The sequence below is a fragment of the Acanthochromis polyacanthus genome, unplaced genomic scaffold (assembly GCF_021347895.1).
Source record: "Acanthochromis polyacanthus isolate Apoly-LR-REF ecotype Palm Island unplaced genomic scaffold, KAUST_Apoly_ChrSc contig10, whole genome shotgun sequence".
Taxonomy (NCBI): domain Eukaryota; kingdom Metazoa; phylum Chordata; class Actinopteri; family Pomacentridae; genus Acanthochromis; species Acanthochromis polyacanthus.
This window is the reverse complement of record NW_026131296.1, coordinates 28760-37816: the sequence shown is the minus strand read 5'-3', so window position 1 is coordinate 37816 and position 9057 is coordinate 28760. Positions and strand designations below refer to the sequence as shown.

The 9057-nt window shown below is 42.4% G+C and overlaps 1 long non-coding RNA gene across 1 annotated transcript in view; it reads left to right on the top strand.

Moving 5' to 3' along the window:
• Positions 1-992: 992 nt before the first annotated feature.
• The window catches only part of LOC127532759 (uncharacterized), a 32002-nt gene continuing 23937 nt past the window's right edge, over positions 993-9057 (top strand). The window contains exon 1 of the long non-coding RNA XR_007940389.1: positions 993-1120. This is a non-coding gene — a long non-coding RNA (uncharacterized LOC127532759). The remainder of the gene's footprint in view (positions 1121-9057) is intronic.

Sequence of the window (9057 nt, the reverse complement as noted above, 5' to 3'; positions counted from 1 at the left end):
TCGCGCCTCCAGCGCAACCTACCACCTCACAGCCATTTCAACCAAGGGGAAACACTGTTGACATATATTCAGAATTTGCACTGAAGTCGTTTGTGGGGGGCCCCCAAGGTACATTTCGCTTAGGGCCCACTGAAGGCTTGGGCCGGCCCTGACGGCTTCAAACATCTCCAATACCAGGGGCCTATTTCACGAAGCAGGTTTTACAAACTCTGAGTTTCTTCCACAACTCTGAGTTGATCTACTCTGAGATAGAAAACTCTGAGTTTTCGGTTTCACAACGGCTGATTTGAGTTGAGTTAATCAACTCGGAGTAGTTTGACCCGGAGTTACGCGCGTGCACCGCAAGTCTGAAAAGACAGCATCAATGGAACCCCGATTCGACGAGTCACCATGGAAACGGGGAAGCGCAAGGCTGCGTTCTTGAACTGGAAGTTTTTAACGCGCTCATCTGGCGAGTTTGATCACGTTTTTAGAAAGAAGTGCAACACCGCTGCAGCTGCAAAAGAGAGAGAGACGGCGTGGAGAACACTGCTGCCCGGATCAATGCGTAAGTTTAAATGTAGTCCTTTGTCATCGTAATAATATTACAGGGAATAACTGTCTGAATGGCAGCCTAGTAAGTTATTTCATTTAGGTGAAATCCCGACGGGGCAGCAGCTTAAGATGAAATATAAAAACACTGTTCAAATAGGTCAGACCTCGGCATTATTTCATGGAGGTACTTCATGTTGATCATGTTTTACATTGTAAAGTAGCCTAAATATTAAGTGGCTGTTTGACTGTGCAGTTGTTTTATCCACACACAGCCTAAATGTCTGCATCCATATCATGTCCTGTTAAATAATTAAGCCTATTTAAACTAACATAGACTTCTGCTCAGCCAACAGAAAGAAAGCAGATGCCTGTAAAACGGTGGTATAAAAGGTCATGGATGCACATATATATATATATATATATATATATACACACACACACATCTTGTAATTGTAAGTAGGCAACACTCCACAGATTTCTCCAAATGGTAGTTTAAGTTTACTGAACCATGTCACTGATCTGGGATGAAGAGGATGAAACTGTGTCTGCTGCCTTTACAGAGGGGGATCCAGAAAGGCATACAGAGGTATGTTACTGATAGTTCTCTTCTCATTCACATTTTGGGTGGAATATAGAGTGTGACATTTAGCCTACACTGAAGTGTTGCACATTCTCATCCTTTTTAACAGAGCATGGCTGGACAGCAGCAGGATGGTTCCTCAGCTTCCACTGCACAGACTGACACAGTGAGATGGATGTTCAGGAAACACCAGAGCTTCATTCTGTGGAATTCATGTGCAACTGTATAATTTAATGTCCTCTATGTATTCCCAGTTATCAGTAAAACAGATTTACAAACTGCATTTGCTGAGAAAAATCCAAAAAACAGATTAGGAGGGCAGATCTGGAAATTGAAATACTGGAGCACAAGTTAGAGGTGGTGATGGTCACAGGTGAATTATGTTAACTACTGGAACATGAACTGAACTATCTGTTTATTTGTAGGAAATAAAGAAGAGCAAATGAAATGTGTATCATGTCTTTATTTGCTGTGGTGGTGATGATGATGGAGACTTAAACTCTAAAGTGATTATTGCATACGGTGTCTCTGACTGCTCTGCTGTCCTGGATAGCTGCAGGTGGATGGGCTCATCATCTGGGTCTTCAGTTTGTAGGGCAGGGTGTTGCTCTCCTCTAATAGTGGTAATATTATGAAGAACAACACATGCCACAGTAATATCACAGGCCCTCTCAGGGGTCACCCTGAGGAGACGTAGGCTCTGGAAACGGGCTTTCAGCAGGCCTATGGTCATCTCCACCCGGGCTCTGGTCCTGCAGTGAGTCCGGTTGAAGTTCTGTTGGGGGCCTGGTTCAGGGTCAGGGTATGAGGTCATCAGTCTGGGTTGTCATGGTAACCCCTGTCACCCAGCAGAAGGCCATCAAACTCTCCTGTAATGTATAGTGGATACATCAGAGCATATTAAAGGAGGGAGACAAGAGAATTCTATTGTGAAAATCTTTATGCTGCTGACCACGCTGCAGTCTGTTGCTCAGGTTAGACTCTCCATAAATCCTGGAGTCATGAACAGACCCAGACCACGTGGCCTCCACATTAGAAATGATGTATGCAGCATCACATATGATCTGGACAGTGCAGAGAATGACAGATGTTGAACTATGATGCAGTCTTTAACATTTAGAAACAGTAGTCAGTCTACCTGTAGCCTACCTGCACATTTATGCTGTGAATGGACTTCCTGTTCATGATGTGAGGGAGCTGTGATGGGGATGTGTGTGCATCTATGCAGCCAATCACACTGGGAAATCCTAAAAGAAATTCAAATGACTATTCCCAGTCAGAGGCTGCAGCACAATGTCATTAACAGAATATGATTTAAAATGAATTTAACAGATCTCTACATCATTCACCTGCAATCCCATGGATCCTCCTTGATGCTCTGACAGGTTTGTGTCCAGGAAAACCACAATGACGAGTAAAAGTCGTTTCAGAGCCAGGAACACTTTTCTGACTGTCCTCCATACAGTTGTCTTACTCTGCATCTCTGACATCATATAAAAACTTCCATTTTCAAAGAACCGCAGCGCAACACACAATATCTGCTGGATGTGAGAGCATGACTGTGGCTGGTAATGTAAATGTAAGGACGGATTAGGTTGTTTATGTAGATTATGGACTTAAAACAATTACGAAACGGTACCGCTCGAAACGATAACTGTCCGGAAATGCGAGAACATTTATGCGCGGTCTGATAACAATCTACCGACGAATATTTAATTATCTGTGCAGTAATGCTGCTCCTTTATCCACTGGATCGTTAATAAAAGCTGTTCTACGCCAAAACTCGCTCGCTTACTGACTGAATGAATGAGGAAATGAAACAGAGTGTGTGGCTGAAAGAGGGCGGAGACGGAAAGAAACTCGAGGTTTTCTCAGATAAACCTGCTGGCGACCAGGTTCAACTCATAGAGTCTGTTACTGCGGTAACTGACCGAGAGTTGAAGTTACCCCTCTTTGTGAAACAGGCTCGAGTTACCCCGCATTCCCTGGTTAGAGTTACCTCGCTTCGTGAAATGGAAAACTCTGAGTTTCCCTCATTTCAGGGTTAACAAACTCAGAGTTTTCACTAAACCTGCTTCGTGAAATAGGCCCCAGGTGACATAAAAGAATAACTCCAGCTTTCTTGATTTAAAATGGTTCCTGAAGACTTATCTCCATTTTTTTTTCTCATAGAAGGGCAAAATTTGATTCCTTTCTTCTTCCTCTTTGAAGTTTTTTGTTTATGCCTACTTCTATTCAGTTTATATGTGACATTACCAATTCCAACAGCTTCTAACAACGCTATGGAGCCAAGTTCATTCGCCTTAGAGCAGGTGATGGAAGCAAACCTACCTTACATTTTCTACTGTACATTTTTTTCATATTTTAAAACATTCAAATTTACTTGACGATTGTACTGAAATGCTATTTCCATCAGTACAGCTGGAGAAAACAGGTTTGTTCTGACTTATACTGCACCCAGCCACCAGAGTTGGATCAAGATATTTGGTCTTCACATTGTGCTGTCATGTCGTTTATCTTTATAAACCCTCCAATAGAAAGCTGGACGAATCTGCCATAAATGTGTTTGTTAATGGTGGTAAATGTGGAAAACTTTTGCCCTGGTGGGGGCGCTACGGAGCCGCAGAAGGAGGTGGCTGCTCAGCGTTAATGCTCCGTACCATCCTGCACCGAATCTCCTTTAAACCCTAATTTGGTCATACGAATCTTCTATGGACCATGTCCAAAACGACAACAGTCAAAGACTGCGATATTTTCTCTCGCAAGAACGGCCCGCAAAAACAGAGAACTAACTCTCCACAAGCCCAACAAGACGAGGAGGCTGCTAGCAACATGGCGGACATAGCGGCGGTGCTAGCTGAGCTAAAGCTACTCCGCTCAGAGTTTGGAGGATTGTCCTCCAGACTGAGCTCTATTGACGACCGCCTCGACAAGGTGGCCAACTCTGTTGCAGCTTTAGAAAGCAAAACATCAGAAGTGAAAAAGAATGTGGCTTCTAACACTACAAGGGTGGATGAGGCTGAAAACCGGATAAGGTCAACCGAAGAACAATTGGGAAAGACCGCAACGGAACTGAGAAGCGCGATGAAGCGACTTGCATACCTGGAAACCAAGGCTGAGGACCTGGAGAACCACGGCCGACGGAAGAATCTGCGACTGTTTGGTCTCCGCGAGGAGGCAGATGGAGGCCAGCTGCTGACGGAGTTCATACAATCCATGCTACTGAAATGGCTGGAGCTGGGCACCAGGAGATCCTTCGTACTAGAGCGAGCTCATCACACCCTAGCTCCGCTGAAACCAGACCAGGGCAGAGCGGTCCTGATCCGATTCTCACAGCTTCAAGACCGGGAGTTGGTTTTCCGCTCCGCTAAGCAGCGTGATATCGGATACTGGTCAACTCACTCCCCAGAAAACTCACTCCCCATATGCTTGGGTTACTTACCTATAACTAGCTGAAATCCATGGATGATATCCTTTTACACTGAAAGCTGAAATACCCTATCCCTAAACCTAACCGGGGAGTGAGTTGACCAGGTACCGTGATATCATACATGAAGGAAGCAAACTTTTCTTCGCCCAGGATCTCTCAGCTGAAACAGTGAGACAGCGCAGCGCCTTCAACGCCGTCAGGAAGAAATTCACGGATAAAGGAATGATCCGCGGTTTTCAGTTCAACCCATGCCGAATGAGGGTCCTCCACAACGAGACAGTACGTCTCTTTTCAACACCTAAAGAAGCAGAGGACTTTTCTTGAGGACTTGATAGAGATCCTAACTAAAGCAGTGGTAAGAATGGTTCACCTTTACATTTAGGATGAGTAATGGACGTTGACAGACTGATTGATAAGTTAATATATGTAAGTACTTGTTAGAGGTGATCACCTGTTGCTCGGTCTACCTCTCATCTCTGCTTTATACATCTTGGCAGCTTCAAATACTGTAGATGTGACCACCTCTCTTTGTTAAGTAGTTCTATGAGGAGGTTATGTAAGAATGAGTACTTATGACGACGGATAACAGTTGGCTTTTTTTGAGTTGAAGTAATAGGGTGAAGCATTTATTACGTGACATGTTTAATGGTGCAGGCTTCCATAGTTTAGCTGCTCCCCAGAAGAGTGGATCAGCACAAGCCCCTCAGTTGTTTTTACTGAGTAAGGGAGCGAGGGGAACTTATAGTTCAATATGTGTATTATTATGTATGTTTTAATTGTTTCTTTTCTATTTACGTTTCGTGTGCTCAGCACAACAGCAGTGTTTTCTATTTATCCTGTCTATGTTACCTTTAAGAAATATGGAGCAGGCAGGTGCACAAAGAAACTATGACTTTAAAATCACCAGCTGGAATGTTAGGGGACTAAAAAATGTTACGAAACTAAAACAGGTCATGACTAGAATTAAAGAGCTTAAGTCCAAGATAATTTTCCTTCAAGAAACCCACCTGACAACCCCGGATGTAAAACGTATACGGAATAGATGGGCTGGTAGAGTTATACATGTAGCATATTAGTCCATGAGCCAAGTGGCTAAAATTGGGGTCATCGGTACCACTTTGGGGGGCAAATTCTCATATGCATTTTTGTTAAGGACAATATCCCTAGTAACCATTCCTGTATGATAGACATGCACAAGGGGCAGCTTTATGTGAGATATCCATGGGTTTTTAATAGGTACGTCAATACAATTTTCTAGCCTCCGATATGGTAAATACAAGCATATACACTGATCTAAATACTAACTACACTCATAAAAGACATTCAAAATCATTGAAAACTGTAATGAGTTTCTTATTGATATGCTGTGATATAAAGAACTTTAAGGAATGTTTTTATCTACGCATTTTAACTGAGAAATTGAAATTAAAGCAGAGCGTTCAACACCAATTTTTGTCATTATCCTTCTGGTAGATTGTAACACATTCATCTTTAATCTTTTATGAGTCTGTGGAAACTAGCAGATTTCCTGTAATATGAATCATAATTTTGCAATAATATACTATAGATATGAAGATTTTTAAAGGCATTTTATTTTGAAATGCCACATCAGAATGCCCCCAAATTGAGTGGGGGTCTTCCTGGACTGGTCTACTTCAAGAGTGAGGTGGAATGAGTCTGTGGAAACTGGCAGATTTCCCGCAGTTCCATATTACCGTAATGTGAAGTATGCACAGGCTCCCCTAAATACGAGCGCTTGCTCACTTCACGCCTTTCTCGGCGGTGCTGGATTGCTTCACACCAGTACCGCCTGGATGATGTATTTTTGTGATGAAGGCAAATTTGATTATTGGTAAATAATGACATTATTACTTTTATTTGGTATTTTTACATGTTAGAACCAAAATGATGTGACATTTTAATTTTGAGACTAGTGGAAGACAGACAGGACTTCAGCTTCTCTGAAGGATTTGGAGAGAGCTGTAGGAGAAAGAAGGGCCAGTTCATACGTCAGGTGGCAGATGAAGATCCACAGAAGGACTTTTCAGCCCATCAGGTCATACATGAACAAATGGAGACAGATCTTACATTATATGAGATGTAACATTTTAAATTGTACTTCAACATAATTTACCCCCAACATGTTTTCTGCAAAAGCTCAACTAACTCCAAGTTGAGACAAGAAAACATTTTTTTTTCCTTTGGAAAGCCATATTCCTCATATAAAATGAGTACACCAGTGTTTCAGCATTTGACATGAACCCAAACCCATCCACTGTGTGCTTTCTGTACAGTAAATATGACAGTTAAAAGTTTAAAAAATAACTGCTGCTTTGTTTACATTTAAACGAAGTAGTGCTCAGACTGCTGTCAGAATGTGATTACCTTGATTTCATTGCATTGAAAATCCGCCACCATTCATCCAATCTGATTCAAACTCCCCACTGCACTTCCTCAGGACCCCTGCAATACCCCTACCAAGTTTGAGCATGATCTGAAGTACCGTTGTCAAGATATGCAATGGTTTCTATGCAGAATGAACACCCCTAAAAATAGTTCAGAATGAGACATTCTAGAATTCATGCTGCATATAAGTGTCAGTGTGCAGACAGTTGGGGACAGTGTCTTACGGATTTCAGGAGGACAACAGGACTACTTGAAATTAGCAGGACATCGAGATAAAACTCATCAACCTTTCATCAAAATCCAAAGAAGCCAACATTTTTGAGGTAAGTGACTTCACTGCTCTGCTTGATGAAGCAAACACCAGAGGAAACATTCAGAAGGAAGTTTTAAAGTCTATTTTTCTACAACTCTGTCCAATTTGTAATGAAATCCGTGAGTCAGAACAGGTTGTAACACTCAGTGCTGTTGTTTTATGATAATTGGTTCAATATTTAGCAAATATGATAGAAAAGTGAGATCACAACAGTGTGGTAGATGACCAATGGTTTAACAAGACATCCATAGATTGTGGCTCTCTTTTGTGTCTGTTTCACCTTCAGTCTTCTGTGAGAAGATAAAAATGAACATTCAAAGTTCATCCACATCATCTTCCTCCGAGGGGAGTACCACAAGGCAGCGTTTCAGAGACCCAACAGACTACACGTTGGTGAAAGAACTGGTAGGTGGAAGCTATGGAACAGTGCTGGAATGTGTTGAAAACAACACTGAAGAGCACGTGGCTACAAAGGAGCCCGAATGGTGCCGAATGGGAAATGTATTATAATTTATGTGACATTATAGATAAAATCCTGTAGAATAACAATGGCACATCTTACATTTATACAAAGCAAAATAAATAGCTTTCTATCAGTTTTTGTTTCAGGTTCTGCGTCTAACATATAGTTATAGATTGAACCATGAAAGCATGCAGCTCGCCACTATGACGGAGAGCATGAAACAGTAAATGAGCATTGAATAAACCCAACAGCAATAGAAATGTGAAGTTCATATTGAATTAATTCAGGGATTCTTACATCCTCTAATAAGCATTTCAACTGTGTTGTGTTGGAACGAGTGTGACAGTGTAACATTTGCCCTTAAAGCTGAGAATTCAGCTTGTTGAACAAGCTCAAGTCAAACCAGTAGCAAAATCCCGTCATAATATTTAACCTCAATTAAGTTCACACTTGAAATTAATCTTTTTTTTTAAATCACAGAGTACAGCGTGTCCTGGAGTCAATAGCCAGTCCAGAATTGTGGACTTGGATGAGGCTAAGAAGGAGGCTTTCCTCCTTCAAACACAGAGGCTGCGTGCTGCAGAGTTAGCACGAACCAACTCTGTGCTGCGGAGGCTGGGACTCTGCAGCCAACAGGACCCCCTCCCTTCACCTCCACCCCCAGATGCTCTCAGATGCAGGCCTGCATCACCGCTCCAACGAAGGAGGATGAGACCCGCTTCATCAGTCAGTCTTCCTAATTTGATGAAGGAGGACACAGAGGAGATGAAGAGATGTCAGAGGAGTCCAGACACCCTGTACGGGGAGGGGTACCAGCTGAATCCAGGCAGAGACCACATCTCCAGCCCATCAGCTTCTGTGAGCTCTGAGGACTCCCTCAGCATGGTGGATGCTCACACTCCCCGTGAGCTGAAGAACATCCCGCTCATCTACACCCCATCCCCTCCCCCACCACCATCAGCTCCTCTACCCAAAACAAGAGCAAACCGTCTCTCTGTGATGACGACGAAGCTCAGGGGACCAGGTCAGTTCATCATTAGACAAACTGAAAGTCACAACGACACAGCTGAAGACATTTAAGGCTACAACTGAGTCTCAAACGACCTAAATGTGTTTTCTAACCAGATTTTAGTCCATATTGTTGATGGATTATTTTAGGACAAGTAGAAATACCAGTTGAAAAACCTTATTACACCTTGATTAATACCTTCAAATTCTTGCTTTAACTACAATTACTGATGTATATGTACTTACAGTACAGAAACTGAAAGCCTTCACTGTGCAAGACAGACACTTTTACAGTTTTGATACCAGTGATTACATATTGCTTG